The 23,636-nt window shown below is 34.6% G+C and overlaps 1 protein-coding gene across 9 annotated transcripts in view; it reads left to right on the forward strand.

Moving 5' to 3' along the window:
* The window catches only part of Klf8 (KLF transcription factor 8), a 233,332-nt gene that overhangs the window by 85,354 nt on the left and 124,342 nt on the right, over positions 1–23,636 (forward strand). For 2 of the 9 annotated variants that reach the window (XM_078034787.1, XM_078034789.1), the window contains exon 3: positions 20,714–20,742. The exons of 6 other annotated variants lie outside the window; for them this stretch is intronic. The gene's annotated coding sequence lies outside the window, so the exon portion shown is untranslated. Of the gene's footprint in view, positions 1–19,184; positions 19,221–20,713; positions 20,743–23,636 lie in introns of all 9 variants that reach the window. One more of the 9 variants, XM_078034786.1, reaches the window with a different exon arrangement.

Raw genomic sequence — 23,636 nt, forward strand, 5'->3', positions numbered from 1 at the left:
CACATTCCACCATCATTTCTAACCCAATGCCCCCTCCCTTCTTTCCCACCCCTCTGCCCTATCTAGAGTTTGTCTATTCCTCCCATGATCTTCTCATAGTAGTAGTAAAAAGGCTATTATGTCAACATACATTTCAGAATTCACTAAAAGAAACACATTTAATAATTTTTTTTTTGTTAAGACTATTTGACTGTTTACCTGAACTAAATATCTTAGTGAATGGGAAACAACTGAATTATTTTTCAGTCTGGATATCTTTAAAATTTTTCATGAGAGGGATACATTTGATGACCCTTAGTTGTTGCCTGATGTTATAGGAGTACTGAACTATGATTTTTCCTAGAAAAAATTGAATACCTCTTCCTTTTTAAAAGAGTACTTGTGATACACTTTGTTGAGAGCCACAGCCAAAGGGGCCCCAGCAAACTTCCAGCTGCCAGCAAACTTCCAGCTGCCAGCTGATGATTGGCTCACAGCGGCCCCAGCAACATCTAGCTCATTGGCTCCTCTGTGGTGATGCTCATTGGGTGCAGCATTGAGGTGGGGGGTTGTGTATTTGGATTTTCCAAAGTCTAGGTGAGTCTCTTGTTTAAAAAATCTGTGTGGAGCTGTTACTGCAACTTAGTCATTCAAACTTTGCCCATTCTCTCTTCATCTGGCTCTGGGTATCCTTATCAGGGCCTGTGAGATTTTGTGTTACCTGGGGATTGTGTGAATTCCAGCCCAGTTGCTGGATCCCTTTCTGGCACCGTCTGTAGTTTTATGTGCTCTTGGGGTTTTCTTCCTTTATGGGGGAGAAGCAATGCAGGCTGGTGTTAATCACAACATGTCACCCTACCCTCCTTTTCATATATAGAGCTAAGTGACTCTGGAGATTTCATGACTGGCCTGAAAAAACCTGTGGGTCTCCTAGCTTTACAGATGGGATGGTGCTGGGATAACCTGTCATGGTTTAGATGTGAGGTGTCTCCCAAAAGCTCACATGTGAGACAATGCAAGAAAGTTCAGTGGAGAAATGATTGGGTTGTGAGAGTCTTAACCCAATCAACGAATTAATTCCCTGATAGGGATTAACTGAGTGGTAACTGAAGTGGTAGGGTGTGGCTGGAGGAGATGGGGATTGGGGTGTGGCTTTGGGTATATATTTGTATCTGACAAGTGGAGTCTCTCTCTCTTTCTGCTTTCTGATTACATTGTGAGCTGCTTTCCTCTGTTACATTCTTCCACCATGATGTTCAGCCCCACCTCAAGCCCTGAGGAATGGAGCTAGCCTTCTGTGGACTAAGACCTCTGAAACCATGAGCCTTCAAATAAACTTTTTTCCCTAAAATTGTTCTGGTCAGATTTTTTTAGTTACAGCAGCAAAAAAGCTGACTAAAACACATCCCTGACCAGTGAACCTGGACTTTCTCTGGCATGGGTAGAATACTTCAACAGGGAAATTTTAGTATGCAGATAGAAACACTGTGTACATAGACATTGGAGTCTTTCTATTTGTGTTCCCTCTGCCAGACGTCATGTTTAACAGGATTTAGGCTTGCAGGAACTTCACTGGTACAGGTGGGAGTTTTCCATGCCCTCAAGGTTTTCTTGATGCTCAGAGAAAAACACCATATGTTGGTGCTTTTTACCCTCCCCTCCTCTGGTGAGAACCTAGGTGGCTTCAAAAATTCCAGAACTAACCTGGGAACCCATGGATTCCCTAATATTGCAGAGAAGCTGGTGCCATTATGTCCATTTCCCAGCAGACCGAACCTTCTTTGGTATTGGCAGTGTACCTTGTGTGCCCCCAGGAAGCTTCCATGTATGAGGGAAGATGCCAGGGTACCCAAGCAGTGCAGTGGGTTCTGCTACATTCTTTCTGCTGACCAATTTTTGTTTGTTTGTTTGTTTTAGGCTTACAGTGATTTCAGTATATAAACTATTCAGATGGCTTGCTACCTATAGGTCAGTCATGAAGGTAGATGAAGGTAGATGAAGATACAGGAGATTATATTTCCCTAAGGTTCAGGCTTAAGAAACAAGGCTCAGCCCCAACAAGATGGCTTCCTTCCACAGTTCTCTGCTTATATTTGGAGAAAAATGGAGTAATTATCACACTGCCCACTATGCAGTTCTGGTTTCAGCTAAATTCAGACTGACTTTTCACTCTGACACTGTTTTTGTCATAATTTTGTTAGATATGATTTTCTTTCTCTCCCTTTGTGTGATCACCGCCCCCCCACCCCGCAACCTTCCCTGAAGCTGGCCATGGATACAGCTTCATACCTGATTAAAATTTTCTCACTCTCTTTTCCAGTAACTATAGTCTGATTTTTTCCAGTCTATGACTGTTCCAAATTGAGTCTCAGTACATTCCCTCAATCACCCACCTCATGAGTAGTTATTCTCTGGGTATTTTGTTTCCTAACTTCAGAGGAGCAGGGACATAAAGCCTGCTTCTATGCAGACATTTTCTGAATCCTCCAGAGTGCTTCCGCCCTAGGGACTTTATTATTCCTTTAAAAATGCAATGCTGAAGGACTTGAAAAGTTTCTGAGCTCATTTCATTATGAATATACCTCCCAGTAATGCACAAGATGTCAATTTGAGTATAGAGACACAAGGAGTCTCTGATGTGTACACTATTTGAGTCTAGGATTCTGGCTTAAGATAGTGAGGTTTATCTGAATCTCAATGAGTCCTTCACATTTTGGAGGGTGATTTATTATCAAAACCAAGTGGGAAAACATCTGTGGTTCAAACAGTGTAATTCATTACTCATTGCAACAGGGAAAACAGATATCATAGGGAACCAATGGCATCTCAGGAAGACAGCATGAGAGGACCCTTCTAGGATTTGGGCTTTTGTGAGTTGATTTTTGGGAAAAGCACTGGGAAATGGGGTTTTTTCCTGGATTGGAGTTTTAAAAAACAAAGCAGTTTGATTGGGAAAAATTCATATATTATACAATTCATCCACTTAAAGTGCACACTCCAATATAGTTTTTAGCATGTCTGCAGTGTTATTCAGCCATCCCCGCAATCAATTTTAGAGCTCTTTCTTTGCCTAAGAATGAAACTTCATAGACAATAGTGGTCATTTATAATTTCTTTCTCCTTTACCTATTCCCTTGGCTCCAGAATATTACTTATCTATTTTCTGTCTCTATATGTTTGCCTTTTCTATGTCACTACATGCCTATCAGAATGGCTATTATAAAAAGGAAAATGAACAATTGTTGGTGAAACTGTAGATAAAAGGGAAACTTTGTACACTGTTGGTGGAATATAAATTAGTACAGACATTATTGAAAACAATATTCCTCAAAATATTAAAAAATGAAAATTCAGTATGAGCCAGTAATACTAATACTGTATATATATCCAAAGGAAATAAAATCAGTATGTTAAAAAGATATCTGCACTCTCATATTTATTACAGAACTAGTCATAATTCCTAAGATATGGAATCATCCTGGGTATCCATCAATGCACAAATGTATAAAGAAAATGTATATGTACAACAGAATACTACTGAACAATAAAAATCAGTATCCAATATTTGTGCCAAAATGGATAGAATTGGAGGATAATAGGTAAAGTGAAATAAGAAAGAAACAGAAAGAGAAATACTGTATGATTTCAGTCAGATGTGGAATCTTAGGAAGCTGATCTCATAGAAGGATACATTAGAAGAGTAATTACCAGAGGCTTAAATAGTTATAGGAGGATGGAGAGATGGGCAGATGTTGGTCAAAGGATATGTAATTATAACTAAGTTATAATAAAAGTAGTATAAATATAAACTGCTAAAAACCAGAAATAATTCTATTATTACATACCTTAGTTAATCTTATCCTTCTACTTAATTACTATCCCCAAGTTCACTTTCCAGTTCAGTCTCAAGTGTTTCATGCTGCTAGTTCCCTCTCCCAGTGACAGTTTTCCTTCCCTGTAGTTCCCTTCATCCTTTAGAAGGGACACTAATAGAAGAGGTCCAGAGCAGGGTCTTTAAAAGATGGGGTTAAGAGCTATCACTCCTGAATTTAAGAACAATATTGAGTAGTGTGTTGAATATTTCTAAATATGGTTAACTTAGATTTGAAAAATTTTTTGGAATAAGATTTAGACAACTTTTCTTACAACTTTGTATATTGCAAAGAAATAACAGCAATTTTTTCTAAAAATCATTTTATTAATGCTTTCCATATAATTTGAAAATAAATGCATGTATTTATTACCATAATTATAATGATGATGATGATGACAATGATAATGAGTACTAGTAATAGTAGTGGTAGTTGTAGTAATGGAGGTGGTTAGTCACAATAAAGCCTCTATAAACCACATCTAACTACAACTACTGGTAGGAATTAAAAATATATTTACTAATTAGCAGTAATTGAATTGGCAAAGCAGTCAACATTAAGATGTCAGAGTTGATTCACAAAATCCAAACTAGAGAACCGGATTATTTCAGAAATTCAGTTTCATACACTAGATACCATATGACAAAGGAATCCAGTCATTTGGAGACTAGATCTGAAGGGCAAGAGAGCCTTTATTGTTACTATGGAGCTACAGTAACAAAAACAGCATGGTATTGGCACCTAAAGAGCCATGAAGATCATTGGAATAGAAGACACAGGGACAAACCCACATATATACAGTTATCTCATACTAGACAAAGGTGAAATAAACATACATTGGAGAAAAGATAGCCTCTTCAGCATATGATGCTGGGAAAATTAGAAATCCATATGTAGCAGAATGAAATTAAACCTTTATCTCTCACCCTGTACAAAACTCAATTCAAAGTGTATCAAGGATTTAGGCATTAGACCAGAGACTCTGCACCTAATAGAAGAGAAAGTATGGCCAACTCTCTGTCATGTCGGCTTAGATACCAACTTCCTCAACAAGTACAAGAAGTACTATCAAGAATCAATAAATGAACAGGTATAAAGACACAAATTGGTGTGAATATACTATGCATACAACCAGAGATATGAAAAATTGTGCTCCTTATATGTAATAAGAATTGAAATGCATTCCACTGTCATATATAAATTTTTAAAAAAGATCAATAAATGGGATGGAATCAAACTAAAAAGCTTCTTTATAGCAAAAGAAACAAGAACGTGAAGAGAGAGCCTACAGAATGGGAGAAAAATCTCGGCCGCCTGCACCTCAGATAGAGCATTAATCTCCAGAATATACAAAACTCAAAACACTTAACAACAAAAATCCCCCCCAAATAACCCAATCAATAAATTGGCAAAGGAACTGAACAGATACTTCACAGAAGAAATACAAATGTTCAACAAATATCTGAAAACATGTTCAACATCTCTAGCAATTAGAGAAATGCAAATTAAAACTATACTGAGATTCTGTCTTACTCCTGTCAGAATGGCCATTAGCAAGAATACAAGTAGCAATAAATATTGGTGAGGATATGGGGGAAAAATTACACTCATACATTGCTGTGGGACTGAAAATTGATGCAACCCCTATGGAAAGCAGTATGGAGATTCCTCAGAAAACTTGGAATGGAACCACTATTTGACCCAGTTTTCCCATTCCTCAGTTTATACCCGGGACTTAAAAATCACCATTCTACATTGATGCAGTCAAATCAATGTTTATAGCAGTTCAATTCACAATAGCTAAGCTATGGAACCAACCTAGGTGCCCTACAACAGATGAATGGTTAAAGAAAATGTGGTATATATTCACAATGGAATATTAGCCATAAATAAGAATGAAATTATGGCATTTGCCAGTAAGTGGATGGAACTGTTGACTATCATGTTAAGTGGAATAAGCCCATTCTAAAACAACAGAGACTGAATGTTTGCTAACACAAAGTAAGAGTGGGAGAGAGAATAGCAGTTCATTGGATTAGACAAAGGAGAATGAGGGAAAGGGAGGGGGTTGTGAATAGGAAAGAGTAGAATGAATCGAACACAATTTTCCTATATTCATATATGAATACATGACCAGTGAAATTACACATCATGTATAACCACAAGCATACGATGTTATACTCCATATATGTATAAAATGTCAAAATACACTCTACTATCATGTATATCTAAAAAGGACAAATAAAATTTTTTTTCATTTTTTTAAAAATTTATTTGATTTGTTATACATGATGGCAGAATGCAATTCATTTCATATTACAAATATAGAGCACAATTTTTCAATTTACACTGGTTTTACACAAAGTATTTTCACACCATTCATGTCTTACATGATCTTAAATGATGGTGGAATGTCTTAATTCATTCCACCATCATTTTTACCCCTTTGCACCCTCCCTTCCCCTCCCTCCCTTTTGCCCCATCTAAAGTTCCTCCATTCCTCCCATGCTCCCATGCCTCTAATCGCCATTATGTATCTGCATCCTCATATCGAAGAAAACATTCAGCCTTTGGTTTTGTGGGATTGGCTTATTTTGCTTAGCATGACAACTCCAACTCAAACCATTTACTGGCAAATGCCATAATTTCACTCTTCTTTAAGGCTGAGTAATGTTCCATTGTGTATATATACCAAAGTTTCCCTATCCATTCATCTACTGAAGATCATCTAGGTTAATTCCATAATTTAGCTATTGTGAATTATGCTAAGTATACGATTTTAATTCAGAACAGGTATCTTAGAGGGAAGTCTACATTGATAGCAAACACCATTATTTGTCAGATTACTGCTAATTACAGCAGTATTATTATTTAGTTCCCTCCCAGTACTAGAAGCAGAAATTCCTGAGCTTCTCACTAACTAAAACCTCAATATAACTTTCTCTGACCCAGCTGGAGGAGGAGACCCAATCCTCTATGAACATTTATTCCAATTCTTTGGACACCCAGAAGTATATACTCTTTTTTACCTGGATTTGGAATTATTTCACATATTATTACTTATTATTCAGGGGAAAAAAAGAGAAGCCTTTGGTTATATACGAATCGTGTGAGCTATATATCTATTGATTACTTAGGATTTATTTTCTGAACCTACCACATAATTACCATAGGAATACATATTGATACCTGAGTATATTTTACATCAGCTTCTGTAATTATCTCCATTCCAACAGGGGTTAAAGTCTTTTTTTTTATTGGTTGTTCACAACATTTGGGGTAAAATTGGGAGTTCATAACCCACTTCAATCTAATGTATGAAATACGATATGTCAAGAGCTTTGTAATGTTGTGGACAAATAAAAATTTTAAAAAGAGCCTTTATTGGAGCCGGGCACAGTGGTACACACCTATAATCCCAGCGGCTCTGGAACCTGAGGCAGGAGACCTCAGGAAAAAAAAAAAAAAACGAGGTTCTGAGCAACTCAGTGAGACCCTGTCTCTAAACAAAATACAAAATAGGGCTGGTGATATGGCTCAGGGGTCGAGTGCCCCTAAGTTCAATCCTTGGTATTAAAAAAAAAAGATCCTTTATTGGAAGATGGAGTCATTAAGATCAAATTGGAACCAACAACAGTTAGTTTTTGATGCTTTCCTGGAAGTGGAATTCAGAGGTGAGGGTTAATCAGATACCTCATTAGGGAGGAATGAGGAGTGAACCAGACAGAATATAGAAGTTGCCAATATTAGAGACATCTGGTTATATCCTTAGATTGATTGATTGATTCATTCATTCATTTATTCATTCACCTACTCACTGAATGCTTGTTGCATGTCAAATACATACTATGCCCTTACTGAACAATAATACCAATCTTCCTTAGAGATAACCAAGTTGTAGTCTTTAAGATATAGCTTGTGAATAGTTATTTTTCACTAGATTTCTTTGAGAAGAAAAATAGCTTTATTTATTTAACAGGGGGTAATTATTTACTTTTTATATCAATTAGGTTCTTTCTTTCTCTTTCCTGTAATCCACATATACTTATTGCTTAATAAATATTTATTGGTTTATTTACAGTAAGTCACTTTCTTCAGAAGTTGGACAGAGAAATCAAACTGCACTTAGTTATGATCATATAGCTACGAATATGCCATATGTATAGAGAACATTATTCCCTAAAGACTCTAATACCTATAAAACTGCCTTGTGTAAGTGATGCTTTAGGAAAATCAAAGTCAAATGGAATGTGCCTTTTTCTGGGGAAATTATAGACCAACGAGAAGAAACCAATATTAGGATGCAAGGAAGATTAATTCTTTATAGGCAATTACCAGAGAAAAACATGAGAAGAAACAAAAACTCTCCTTGAATCTTCCAAGGTGTTAGGAGGAAGGTGAACTTTTCATTGTTCATCAGATGAGTGCTAAAGATTACTATTTTCTTTTTTAGAGCAATTAATTTATCTATTATTTTAAAGGAAGAGGGAAAAGCCCCCAAATGCAGTTAATTGCTTTTGTTTCTGGGATATTGAATGCATACATAGTTTTAAAATGTTTCTGTTTTTCCATGATGAATCTGTCATCAAAACAAACTAACCAACAAACAAACAGAATTAAACGTAGCAAAGGTATATGTGCCACCTTATTAATCTACTGAGATGAGCTATTAAAGAAGTATGTCTTTAAGTGGTATTGTATTTCCTCACATAATTTCCTTTTAATTTTTATTTTATTATGCTGAAGTGTCTGTCCTTTTTTTCTTCTCATGATTCTGCTCTAGTATTCATTAATCACTGACTGTTTTCCTGGTCAAAGTCCAAAAAAAGTATTCTAGTAGGTCTAGTTCATTATTATTTTCCTTGATAAGAGCCTTTCTTACCACTCCATGTTATGGGTTCCCACAAGTCAATGTATACCACTCTTAGGTGGTCAGGAAACCTGGTTCAATCTATGGACATTCTTTCACAAAGAACACAGCCCCCTGGTTTTCAAAGCAAGGAAATGGGGAAGCAAAGCCTTGGCTATGAGAAATTGAATATAGCAGTCTGAAATAACAATTGTACATAAATTACGGGAACATTCAAAGGAAGAAAATATTTTCTTTTTAAGCCCCTCACCTATTCCTGTGCATGGTTCTTTCTTTTTCCCTACCTTCTAGTAATGTATTGCTCACTGGTTATCTAAAGTCACTGTAATATTCCACTCAGGTCCAACCATCATTGAAATTAACATTTGCACTACTATCAACACTTGACTCTTACTTTTCAGTTTCTCATTCTTAATTTTATTCAAAGCTTTCACTCATTCAATACCAAGGTCTCAGCTAGAATTAAGGAGATAGGAAGGAAAAGTAATTATAGTCATGTATATCAAATCATTAATAACTACTTACTTCTACCACAAGTACAGCACACACACAAACACACACACACACACTCACACACACACACTGTGAAAATATGAGTGTTTATTAATCAAAATAAACATTGGGAGGACTTCTGTCATTTACCACATAAAAATCTTGTAAGTTATCACCCCTATCTTAACAGCAAGAGAAAAAGCAGAACAAACTAAAAATCAGTGACTATTTAGATCCAGCAGAAAATCGAGAGCACAGAAGAAATAAGACATTTTGCAGATGACAGGGTTATCTATGAAGAAAACCTGAAATTAACAAAATTGTCTGGGAAGTAAAAAGAAATTATAACAAAGTGGTATTAAACAAGGTACTATAGAAATATTACTTACCTCAGTTATGTAATAAAGATAATAATTGCAAAGATTTAATAATTAAAATAAGGATAATCCTTGTTAAAGGAGGCATTAGCTATTTTTGAGGAAGCATGTTAATTATTGAACTTCAATATTGAAAAGACCATCTGTGAAGACCAAATCTAGTGATCAATAAAACCAGCAGTACTTTTTATAAAAGTCGGTGGATTTTATATAGTACAACAATGAACAAATGGAATTTGAAATTAAAAATACATTACCATATATATTAACATACCCCAAAAATGAAATATTTAGCTATAAACCCAACACAGTATTTATAAGATATGTGAGAAAAACTGCAATTCTGATGAAAGACACCAAAGAAGAACTAAATAAATGGATACATATACCTTGTCATGAGTCAGAAGACACAATATTGTCAAAATTTCAGTTCTTCTCAAATTTATCTGTAAATTCAAATCGGCCAAAATTAAAAACCAGCTAGTTATTTTGTGGATACCAACAAACTGATTCTAAAGTATATAAGGAGAGGAAAAAAATCAGAATAGTCAATACAATACTATAGGAGAAGCACAAAGTCTGAGGATTGGCACTACTTAACCTCAAGACTGACTATATAGTTACTGTAATCAAGAGAATATGATATTCTCAGAAGAATAGATAAATAGATCAATGGAATACAATAAAAGCCCATACTCAAACCCATACAAATATAGCTAACTGTTGACAAACAAGCAAGATCAATATAATGAATAAAACACAGAATTTTCAATTATGATACTGGAACTATTGGACATTAACATTCAAAAATTAATTCAGATACATACCTGATCAAAAATTAATTTAAGGGTGATCTCAGAATATGGTATGTGAATGATTCTGATTCTCTATTGAAGGTTGCCAGAATTATCCAGCTGGGTAAGAGAGGGGTCCTAGATAATACAGAAAACATTTTTGAGCAGAAGAAAAAATCATTAAGACAATCTGATATTATAAAAATCAGTAAACTGCCAGGCCTGGTTGTGCATGCCTGTAAGCCCAGCAGCTTGGGATGCTGGAGCAGGAGGATTACAAATTCAAATCCATCCTTAGCAATTTAGCAAGGCTCTAAGCAACTTAGTGAGACCCTGCCTCAAAATAAAAGATACAAAGGGCTGGGGTTGTGACTGGGTGGTTAAGCACCCTTGGGTTCAATCCCTGGTACAAAAAAAAAATCAGTAAGCTATCACATTATTTGGCTGAATTTCCTTTGGGCCTTTGGGGTAGAGGAAAATCTAGGTTGGAGACAAAATTTGCTAGTGTATGTGGATAACTTGCAGACAACTTGTATAAATACTCCAACATACTTCCATTAAAAAAAGATAGATGAAGCAAGCAGAAAATCAGTAAGGACAGAGTTGACCTCTATAGCACCATCAGTCAACTATAACAATTGAAATTCATGTAATAACAGCGGAATACACATTCCTTTCAAGCTCACATGGAATATTCCCCAAACCAGAAAACATTCTAATACATATTACACACCTTAACATTTTTAAAAGAAATGATACTATATTGGTGCCCCTTCTATTTTCAGAAGATCCCGTTTTTATCCCCTCCCCCCAGCCTCTGTATGTAAGAGAAAACACATGACACTTATTTTTCTGAGTCTTACTTCACTCAGCTTAATGTTCTTCACTTGGATATTATTTGGGTGTCTATTAGGCATCAAGACATAGCATGTTCAAAATAGAAGTCTATCCTACTTTTTTCCCCATAATTTTTCCTTCCCTAGATTTTCCATCTCAGGAAATGGCATCTTCTGGTTGCTCTAGATAAAATCTTGGGCTTCATCTTTATTTTCTTCGATTTCATCTCTCCAATATTCATCTATCAAAAAGTCTATCACACTTACCTCTGGATTGTATCCTGAATATATCCACTTTTCTCCATCCTCACTACTAGTATCTGGCCCAAGTCACTAATTTTATTTTATTTGCACTACTATAATCACCTCTTAATTGTTCTCTTTGATTTGTCTCTTGATGCCTTTTTTATTCTCTCACAAAACAATGAAAAAGACCTCTTAAAATGTAAATCAGATTATATGATTACTCTGTTTTACACAAGAAGATTGTCTTTAGGCTAAGAATAAAACCACAACATATTACTAAGATTTAATAGGCCTTTCATAATCTGGCCCATATATCCTTAATCTCATCTGGTAATATGCTCCCATTTGCTCACTGTTTCCTCAGTCTTTGCTTGTCTAAGTATTGTGGACATTAAGAATGGAAACATATCACATGTCTGTAACTAGGAAACGTTTCAAGCTGGGGATAGCACCTTGAGATAAGATTTAAAGGTTCAGTAGAATTTCAACAAGTGGAGATGAGGGGTGGTAGGCAGAGTGTACTAGAGAGATGAATTTGGAGGGAAGAATGCATGGAGATGCTCAAGGAACATCAACTGATCCATTTTGGTTAGGAGTTAATGAATATCAAGGATAATGAAAACATAGGGTTAGGAAGGTAAATTGGGTCCAAATCACAAAAGCTCTTAGGGATATGTGAAAGATTTTGGACATCATTTTGGAGGAGATTTGGAGCCATTAATGTTTGTACATCAGCTTTTCACTTCAAGTAAAGGAAAACACCAATTCACATAGATGCAAACAATACAGAAATTTACTTTCATATATAACACTACAGCTAGAAGTTAGGCAAGCTCTAGGTGTATTTCAGGACTTTTATTCTATTTCTGTATGATTCTGTTAGCTCTGCCCCTTCACTGATTAGAGTTATACTCAGACTTGTAATTAGATAGCTTCAGGCAATTTATCCCAAAATATTAACATTAGAGGGATACTAAATGACCATTTCATCTAGTTTTACCTTTACAGTAGGAGGAATACTTACCTACATGCTTTCCCAGAAGTCCTCCCTAAAGCCTCATTGCCTATTGTTCCAAGCCCACTGACCTCTCTACCAGTTACTGACAAGGGGATTCAGATAACTATGATGGGTTTATACCAAATGCTATTTACTTTTTATAAATGCTATTTATTTCAGCCAGGCATGAAATTGACTTCCTATGAAGCCCATCCTATGTAGAACAGAGGCAAATACATGAATAAAGTCAAGGTTCTGTTAGGCAGGAGGAAAGAACAGGATAAAATACTGGAGGGGTGACTAACTGTGTCACTAAATATTTTTGAACAAGGAATGGCATGATCAGAACTGGTGTTTGGAAGACTACTATGAAATATGAAAGAGACTAAAGATTAGAAAATGAGTTAAAAGCTTATTAGTTTTGCAGTTGCCCAAGATCTGGTTATGATGAGGTATGGAAGTAATGGCAGTGAAAGTGGGAAAGAGGAAAGATTTGTAAGATAAGGCAGAAGTAGACTTCAGGTTATTTGATAGTTGATTCAAATACCAATATTCTACCAGTCTCTTGCTAGTGTACCCGCTTAAGCACCTTAGAATCTTTTCTTAAATATTTACCCTTATCTTTTCTTCACTTAGATTCCACAAATTATATTTTTACCAAAGGATCCTTGTAGAATGCTCAGTATTCCCTCTCTTACTTAGTTCCAGAGCACTTAGTAACAGAGCAATAATGGTGGAACTGTGCTCAGCTAATTAACATTCTCCCTTGCTAGGTGTGGGAATATTACTAAATTAAGATAAGATGTCAAAGTAATTGTTGCATGCTACTGCTGGAGAGTCCTTTTTTGTCCTTTCTTCCTTTGCTCCTTCCTGATCCCTGGAAAACCTGTCATCCTAAAGGTACTCCGAAGAGGAGAGCCTTGTGATATGATGGTAGGACCTATGTCTCTTACAAGCATAATGCTACAAACCAACCCCAAACAGCCTTCTCCCCGGCTTCTTTTATATGAAATAAGTAAGAGTCTTATTAGGCAACCGACACTTGAATATTCCTGTTGATTGTAAAAAAGAAATCTAATCCTCCTTGGTATAAACTGTGGTTTTATAAATCATACAAAATTCTTTCTGGAATGAAGCAGAGTATAAACCACAAAGAAACAAATTAATAAAGAGATAAATGTAGCTTATTGGATTGAGGGATAGGATAAAATTAAATAATATTTTAAGGTTTTGGGACAACGGTTGGAAAACTTCCACCTGATTAAAAAAAACTGTAAAACAACTTGCATCAGGAACATGTGCAACATTATTCTATAAGTGTGAAGAGTACAGTATTAGGATTTGAAACTCCTGGGAACCAGTACTACTTGTCACCAAAAGCAAGCTGTATGATCTTGAGCAAGTAATTCAATCTTCCTGAATCCTTGTCTATAAAATGAAACAATTCTTCACCAAGTCACATACATAAAAGTGGTATCTTTATTATTCCCATGAGTCTGGAGCACCATTTTTTTTCTCTGCAAAAACTATAAAATTAACTGTTGTTAAATTATAATTCTTTTCTGGATGGGACTCTCTATAAAGTATCATTATGATGGATTAGGTTCAATCAATTCAACAGCTGTGGGGGTGGAAATCCTGACAGATGTTTAGTAGGGAATGAAATGCTTCTGACTTCCTTTTTAAGTGCCTCCTGTAAATTCTGAATCACTTCCCTCAGACCTTTCCTTTTATTCAGGTCAGCATTCTTTCCTGTGAAGATGCCAGCAACAGTCTTCCTTTCCTGGGGTCAGTAACCCCATGCTGCCAGCTAGTATGACTGCCTTTTGTTCACAGAGATAAAGCCCCCTGCCTAAAGCTGTGGGCCTTGGTGAAAACCATTGATGATTTTTTTTTCCGATTTTCACTCATGTCCTCTATACCAGACATTTAGGGGGGTTGGGCTGAAGATGTGAAAGTAGATATGGCAGTTACATGGGGCTTTAATTTTGCGATGCTTCTACAAGCAGACCTTTTTTTTTTTTATAATGTCACATACTGATATTATCAACATGCTGTCACTAATAGTCATAAATCTTTCCATAGTGAAGCTGGAGAGATTTGGAACTGCCTAGAAAAAAAAAGTATTTTTTAATAAATTGGCCACTCACTATATTGAAAAGAGATTAACTACTACCTTGCTCTATCTTATGAATATGAATATATTAACTATAGTAGCAATCATGCAAACTCCCATTTGTGTCATTTTACAAGTGTGACTTTTATCTTAAATAACAAAACTGTACTATGAATTCTATATGGGCAAGGATTTAAGTATCTTCTTTGCCAGTCCACAGATAAATGGAAGAAAACTAAAGTAAAATAAGCCTCATTGTTCTAACATCTATTTTTCTGAGGTCATTTCTACATCTATCCATGTTTCCAATGAAAAGACTAGCATATTAATATAGATGGTACCTCAGCAGAAGCCATGGGCATTCATGTTATCATAAAAGACCTCAAGTTCAGCTGAGGAAGGACTATTCATTTTTTCATCTTTTTAATGTTTTATTAGTACATTATAATTTTTATATAATGGTGAGGTTTATTTTGAAACATTCATAAATGCATTAACATAATTTTCTCCAATTCAATCCCCAGTAATAAACCCTTCCCTTCCCACCTAACACCCCCCTGATTCCTTTCCTCACTCTATTGTTTTCCTTCTATTGTTTTTTTATATTTGGTACATTATACTTATACATAAAAGTGGAACTCACTGTGATATATTCATACATGAATATAGCATTATTTGGTCCAAATTCCTTATTTCTGAAAATATAAGAAAAAACATTTAACCCTTGACTTTCTGAGTCTGACTTATTTCACTTATCATAATGTTCTCCATCTCCATCCATTAACAAGCAAATGACATAATTTATTCTTCCTGTGGTTAGGTAAATCTCCATTGTGTATATGTATGTGTACATAGATGTGTGTGTATGCATGTATGTATATGTGTATATGTGTGTATTACATTTTCTGTATCCACTTGTCTGTTGACAGGAGTGAGGCTGGTTCCCTGACTTGGCTATTGTGAATTGTGCTGCAATTAACATTGGTATGCATGTGTCACTATAGAGTGCTTATTTTATGTTTTCTGGATGAGTATGAAGGAGTGAGGTAGCTGGTTAAATGCTGGTTTCATTCCTAATCTTTTCAGGAATCTCCATATTGCTTTTCAAAATGATTGTACTAATCAGCAGTCCCACCAATAATATATGAGTGTATCTTTTTTCCTTATCCTCACCAGCATTTATTGTTATTTGTATTTTTTAAAACTTTTTTTAAGAGAGAGAATATTTTAATATTTATTTTTCAGTTTTCAGTGGACACAACATCTTTATTTTATTTTTATGTGGTGCTGAGGATCGAACCCAGCACTCTGCGCATGCCAGGCAAGCACGTTACCGCTTGAGCCACATCCCCAGCCCCTATTTGAATTCTTGATAATAGTCATTCTAACTGGAGTAAGATTAAATCTCAATGTAGTTTTGATTTGCATTTCCCTGACTGCTAAAGTTGTTGAACATTGTTTCCCATATATTTGTTGACCATTTGTGGTTTTTTTCTTTTGAGAAATATCTTTTTAGTTCTTTTGGCTAATTATTATTTGTTTGTGTGTGTTAAGTTTTTTTTTTTGAGTTCTTTAAAAATTCTGAAGTTTAATCTCCTGTTTGATACCTGGCAAAGATTTTCTCCCAATCTATAGGTTCTCTCTTGACACTCTTGTTTTTGTGTGCTGTGAAAAAGCTTTTTGATTTGAAGCCATCCTACTTATTAATACTTGGTTTTATTTCTTGAGTACTAGGAGTCTTATTAACAAAGTTGGCACCTGTGCAAATATGTTGGAGATGTGACCCTATGTTTTCTTCTAGCAGTTGCAGTGTTTCTGGTCTAATTCTTGGGTCTTTGATACATTTTGGGTTGATTTCCGTACAGGTCAAGAGAAGGGATCTAGTGTCATTATTCTTTTTAAATTTTTATCTTTTTAGATATACATGTCAATAGAGGTTATTTTGACATATATACATGGAGTATAACTTATTCTAATATGGATCCAATTCTTGTGGTTGTACATGATATGGAGTTTCACTGGTTGTGTATTCATATATGAACATAGGAAAGTTATATCTGATTCATTCTACTGTCTTTCCTATTCACATCCCTCTTTCTTCCTTCATTCTCTTTTGTTTAATCCACTAAACTTCTATTCTTCACTCCCCTCTGCACCGTCGTATGTTAGCATCCACTATCAGAGAGAATATTTGGCCTTTTGCTTTTGGGGGGTATTGGCTTATTCCACATAGCATGATAGTCTCTAGTTCCATGCATTTACTGATGAATTCCACAATTTCATTATTTATGGCTGAGTAATATTCCATTGTGGATATATACTAAATTTTCTTTAGCCATTCATCTGTTGTAGGGCACCTAGGTTGGTCCCATAGCTTAGCTATTGTGAATTAAGCTGCTATAAACATTGATTTGGCTGCATCAATGCAGTGTGGTGATTTTAATTCCTTTGGGTATATACCAAGGACTGGGATAACTGGGTCAAATGTGATTTCATTGCAAATCTTCGGAGGAATCTCCATATTGTTTACCATACTTGTTGTTCCAATTTTCAGGCACACCAGTAATGTTTGGGTATACTTTTTTCCTCAACTCCTTATCAGCATTTATTGGTCATTTGTATTCTTGATAATTGCCATTCTGACTGGTGTGAAATGGAATTTCAGTGCAGTTTTAATTTGCAATTCTCTAATTGTTAAAGATGTTGAATATTTTTTTCATATATCTGTTGACCATTCATACTTGAACTGAGAAGATGGAACTATCTCCCATGTTCTTGGATAGGCAGAATTAATATTGTCAAAATGGCCATACTAGCAAAAGTGCTATACAGATTTAATGTAACTCCTATTAAAATTCTAATGACATTCTTCTGAGAAAAAGCAGTTATAAAATGCATTTGGAAAAATAAGAGGCCCAGAATTGCCAAAGAAATCATTAGTAAGAAAATAGAAGCAGAGGACATCACAATATCAGACCATAAATTATACTACAGAAATATAGAAGTAAAAATAGCGTGGTATTAGTCCCAAAACAGACATGAAGACCAATGGAATAGAAGACACAGAGATAAACCCACATATATATTGTTATCTCATACTGGACAAAGGGGCCATAAGTATACATTGGAGAAAAGATAGCCATTTCAACAAATGGTGCTGGGAAAACTGGAAATCCACATGTAGCAAAATGAAATTGAACCCCTATCTCTAATCCTGCACAAAACTTAACTCAAAGTGGATCAAAGACCTAGGCATTTGTTAAAAATGGTATCTTTTTCCCAATGTATGTTTTTAGCAACTTTGTCAAGGATTAGATGACTGTGTCTATATGGATTTGTCTCCATGCCTTCTATTCTGGTCTTCATGTCTGTTGTCATGCCAATACTAGGCTGTTTTTTGTTATATAATTTGAGATCAGGTATTGTGATGCCACCAGCATCACTCTTTTTTTTTTTTTTTGCTCAGTACTGATTTGTCTATTCTTTTATTCTTCTATATTAATTTTAGCATTTTTCCTATCTCCATGAAGAATGCCATTAGTATTTTTATGGGTTTTGCATTAAATCTATATATCAGTTTCGCTAATATTATCATTTTGACAATATTTATTCTGCCTATCCAAATTCATGGTATGACTTTGCAACTTCTAAGGTCTTATTCATTTTCTTCTGTGTTCTTTGTTTTTCACTGTAGAAGTTTTTCACTTCCTTGGTTAGATTTATTCCCAAGTTTTTTCTTTTCTTTTCTTTTCTTTTTTTCTTTCTTTTTTATTTGAGACCCCTAATCCTGAATTTATTCTCATCAGGCTTACTATAGGAAGGTTATTGATTTTTCTATGCTGATCTTATAAGCTGCTACATTTCTGAATTTATTAGATCTAGAAGTCTTTTGCTTATAGTATTCTGGGTCTTCTAAGTATAGAATAATGTCATCAGCTAACAGAGATAATTTGACTCCTTTTTCAATTTTATTCTTTTAATTTCCTTCTCCTGCCTGATTGCTCTGGCTATAATTTTTTTGTAATTAAAAAAATAATTCGTTCTAATTAGTTATACATGACAGCAGAATTCTTTTTCACACATTGTACACAAATGGAACACAACTTCTCATTCCTCTGGCTGTACATGGTGCAGAGTCACACTAATAGTGTGATCATACATGTTTATAAGGTAATAATGTCTGTCTCATTCTACCATCCTTCCCATCCTCACTGCTCCACCCCTATACATAATCCAAAGTAACTTCATTCTTCCCTACCCCACCCCTCCATGGATCAGCATCTGCTTATCAGAGAAAGCATTTGGCCTTTGTTTTTTTGGGGGGATTGGGTTTTATAAGATGATTAAAAATATATAACTAAATGAAGTAGAAAATAAAACTGACCTTTACTTTTGTCTTCATTCTACTCTTCTCTCTTAGCATACCATTCTTAATAGTTTGGCTTGTGTCTTTGCAGGACTTTTTTATGTTCATTGACATAAACATATAAATATGAATTTTATTTTTTCTTAGTATTTTAGTTTTGTAGTTATTGGAAATGGGATTATTTTCTTTCTGTTTTAGTTGTTGATGGAACTTTTATTTATTTATTTATTTATATGCAGTGCTGAGAGTTGAACCCAGTGCCCCACACCTGCTAGGTAAGTGCTCCACCACTGAGCCACAACCCCAGGCCCTGGGATTGTTTTCTTGATTTCTATTTCAGGAATTTCACCGCTAGCATGTTGAAATGCTACTGTTCTTTGTATGTTGATTTTATACCTTAAAACAATTAATTTATTAATTTAAACAAATTTTTAGTGGAGTCTTTGGAATACACACACACATATACAAATATATACTCACATGTATATACACATGTATGTATATATGTATGTGTGTGTACACACACACACACACACACACATAAAATCATGTTTTCAGCAAATAGGAAAATTTAACTTCTTTGCTTAAGGCTTCACTAAATTGCTGAGGCTGCCTTTGAACTGGCAATTCTCATGCCTCAGCCTCCAGAGTTGCTGGGATTACAGGTATGCACCTCCACCTGGCTAAAATTTAACTTCTTTGTTTCCAGTTTGAATGCCTTTTATTTCTTTTCTTGCCTACTTCTTCTGGCTAGTACTTCCAATATTCTGTTGAATAGAAGTGATGAGAGAAGGCATCCTTTTCTTAAAGGGAAGGCCTTCAACTTTTCCCATTTCAGTATATGTGCATTTGTCATTTAAGGCCTTTATTGTATTGTGGTACATTCCTTCTATAACTAATTTGCTCATATTTATATCATGAAGGGACATTATATTTTGTCAAATGATTTATCTGCATCTACTGAGATGATCATATGATTTTTCCCCTTAATATTCATCACATTAATTGACTTGCATATGTTAAACCATCCTTGCTTGCATCCCTAGGATGAGACTCACTTGGTCATGATGAATAATTTTTAAATGATCTATTGAATTTTGTTTGGTGGTATTTTATCGAGAATTTTACATTTGTGCTTATCAGGATATTGGCCTGTAGTTTGAATTTTAGTTGTGTCGTTGTCTAGTTTCAGTACCAAGGTAATGTCAGCCTAGTAGAATAAATTTGAAAAAAATTCCTTCCTCTTTGATTTTTTTTTCTGAAGAGTTTGAGAAGAATTGGTATTAGTTCTTCTATAAATATTTAGTAGAATTCAGCAGTGAATTCAACAGGTCCTGAGTTTTTATTTCACGGGAGACTTTCTTTTTTAAAATTTTTTAATATTTATTTTTTAGTTGTAGTTAGACACAATACCTTTATTCTATGTATTTATTTTTATGTGGTGCTGAGGATCGAACCCAGGGCCTCGCATGTGCTAGGTGAGCACTCTGCTACTGAGCCACAATCATAGCCCTTTATGGGAGACTTTCTTAACGACACAATATTGTTGCTTATTATTGGTCTGTTCACATATTGTAGTTCTTCATACTTCCATTTTAGTATGTGTCCCAAAACATATCCATTTCACCCAGGTTATCTAATATCAGAAATGTGAAAGATATATTTTATCTTTATTTGAGTCTTCTCTCATTTTTTTAGTATTTTTTAGTTGTAGATGTACACAATATCTTTATTTTATTTATTTGTTTTTTTTTTATGTGGTGCTGAGGATTGAACACAGTGCCTCACACATGCAAGGTAAGTGCTCAACCACTGAGCTACAACTCCAGCCCCTCTTCTCTCATTTTTTTCCTTAGACTAGCAAAAGGTTTGTTAATTTTGTTTATCTAAAAACAACTCAGTTTCTCATTTGTTTATATAAACAACAACTCTTTCTCATTTATCTTTTGTATTTTTAAACAATTTTTTATTTCTTCTCTAACATTTTTATTTTATTCCATTAGTTTTATATTTAGATTGTTCTATTTTTTTCTGCCTCCTTGAGGTATAATGTTAGGTTGTTTATTTGAGATCTTTCTTCCTTTTTTATTTAGGAATTTATTTCTATACCTTTTCTATTAGTACTGCTTTTGCTGTACCCCATTGATTTTATTATGTTGTGCTTCCATTTTTATTTATCTCAAGAAATTTATAAATTTCCCTTTTACTTTCTTCTTTGACCCCTTGTTTGTTCAGGAGCATATTATATAATTTCCAAAAATTTTAAAGATTCCAAAGTTCCTCCTATTATTTGCCCCCTATTTGTAGTGCTGCATTATGATTATACATACTAGAAGGATTCATTGTAAAATATATATGCACACAATATAACAATACAGTTTTACAAATATTATTCTACAGTACTTTCCTTTTTCCTTCCCTCCTTCCTCCTCCTGGCCCGTTTTCTCTACTCTACTGGTCTTCCTTCTATTTTCATGAGATTCCTCCCTCACCTTTATTTTCTTCTTTCATCTCTAGTTTCCACACATTAAAGAAAGCATACAATAGTTGACTTTCAGAGTTTGGCTTATTTTACTTAACATTATGCATTAATGTTTTGTCTATTTTTTCTGTAAATGCCATTATTCCATTCTTCTCTATAGAATGGAAGAAAACATTTGTCAGCTACTCTTCTGACAGAGGATTAATATTCAGAACATAAAGAACACAGAAACTTACCAACAAACCCTCAAATAATTCCAATCAATAAATGTGCAAATGAATTAAGCAGATACTTCTCAACAGAGTACAAATGTGCAACAAATATATGAAAAAATATCCAACATCCTTAGCAATTTGAGTAATGCAAATCATCCTATTATTGATGTCTAGTTTTATGCCATTGTGCCCAGAGATGATACTTGAAATTATTGAAGTTTTCTTAAATTTTTTAAGATTTTTGGTTTTTTCTTTTTAAAATATTTTTTAGTTGTAAATGGACACAATATCTTTATTTTATTTTTATGTGGTACTGAGGATCAAACCTAGTGTCTTCCACATGTGAGGCGAGCACTCTACTACTGAGATACAACCCTAGACCAATACTTTTGTTTTCTAATATATGAATTGGCCTAGAGTATGTTCCATGTGCTGTTGAGAAGAATGTACATTCTGCAGACGTTGGGCGAAATTTTCTATAAATGTCTGTTAGGTCTATTTTATAAACAGTGCAGTTCAAATCTGATGTTTCTTTGTTGATTTTATGTCTGGATTGTTTTTCTATTACTGAAAGTGGTCTGGCATAGCCCCTCCTATTATTTTACTGAAGTCCGTCTCTCCCTTTAGATCTTATAATATTTGTTCTTTATTTCGTTCTTTTTTTAAAAGAGAGAGAGAGAGAGAGAGAGAGAGAGAATTTTTTAATATTTATTTTTTAGTTCTCGGCGGACACAACATCTTTGTTTGTATGTGGTGCTGAGGATGGAACCCTGGCCGCACGCATGCCAGGCGTGCGCGCTACCGCTTGAGCCACATCCCCAGCCCAGATCTTATAATATTTGTATGACATATTTGAGTATTCTATTGTAGGATAAATATATGTTTACAATATTTATATCTTTAGCCTTGTTGACCCCTTTACTATTATAAAATAATCTTTTTTTCCTCTTTTCACAGGTTTTCACTTATTTTGATCAGAGGGAAATATAGCTATTCCAGCTATATTTTATTTTCCATTTGCATAAAATATAATTTTACATTCCTTTGCTTTGGGTCTATATGTATGCTTCAAAGGTGAAATTAATCTCTTATAAGCAGAATATATTTTCTCCTATTTAGCCACTCTACATCTGTCAAATGGAGGTTTTGATCCATGTATATTCAAGGTTATTATGGATAGATAAAGACTTAATTCTTCCATTTTGTTAACTGTTTTCTGGTTATTTTGTACATTTTTTATTCCTTTCTTCCCCTATTCTTTTTTGCCTCTGTGTTTTGGTGGTTTTTCTGTAATGATAAACTTTAATTCCTTTCTCTTTCTCTTTTCTGTACCTGCTGTAATTTTGTTTTTGTAGTTACTCTGTTGCTTCTGATTAAAAATCTCACAGATAAAATCAACTGTTTAAAGCTGAAGACAGCTTTATTTTGATTCCATGCTAATATTCTGGACTTTTACACTTCTTTCCACAATTTTTGATTTTGTTGCTTTAAAGTACATCTTCTTATATTGTGTTTCCCTTAACATTTTGTAACTATGATTATCATTGATCACCTGGATTTTTTCCTCTCTTCATACTATTTTATGCCACCATTACAAAAGTGGATCATTCTAAATTTAAATATGAGTTTACCACTGAGTTTTATAATTTCATATTTCCATGATATGGAACTGTTATCCTTTTTTCTTTTGGTTGAAGTATTCTCTTAAGCATCTTCTGTAAGTCCAGTCTCTTAATGATTAATGCCCTGAGCTTTTGCTTGCCTGAGGAAGACTTTATTCCCTTTTAAGTCTTGAGGAATATCTTTGTTGGGTATGATATTATTGTTAGGTTTGAAAAATTAGTGCATTATAATTATACATAATAGTGGGGCTCATTTTGACATATTCATAAATGCATATTTTTTTCCATTTTAGTCTCCTGTACTTCATCTTTATCTCCCTATGATTCCTTTCCTCTACTCTATTGGTCTTCCTTCTATTTATTTATTTATAT

The sequence above is a fragment of the Ictidomys tridecemlineatus genome, chromosome X (genome assembly GCF_052094955.1).
Source record: "Ictidomys tridecemlineatus isolate mIctTri1 chromosome X, mIctTri1.hap1, whole genome shotgun sequence".
Taxonomy (NCBI): Eukaryota; Metazoa; Chordata; class Mammalia; order Rodentia; family Sciuridae; genus Ictidomys; species Ictidomys tridecemlineatus.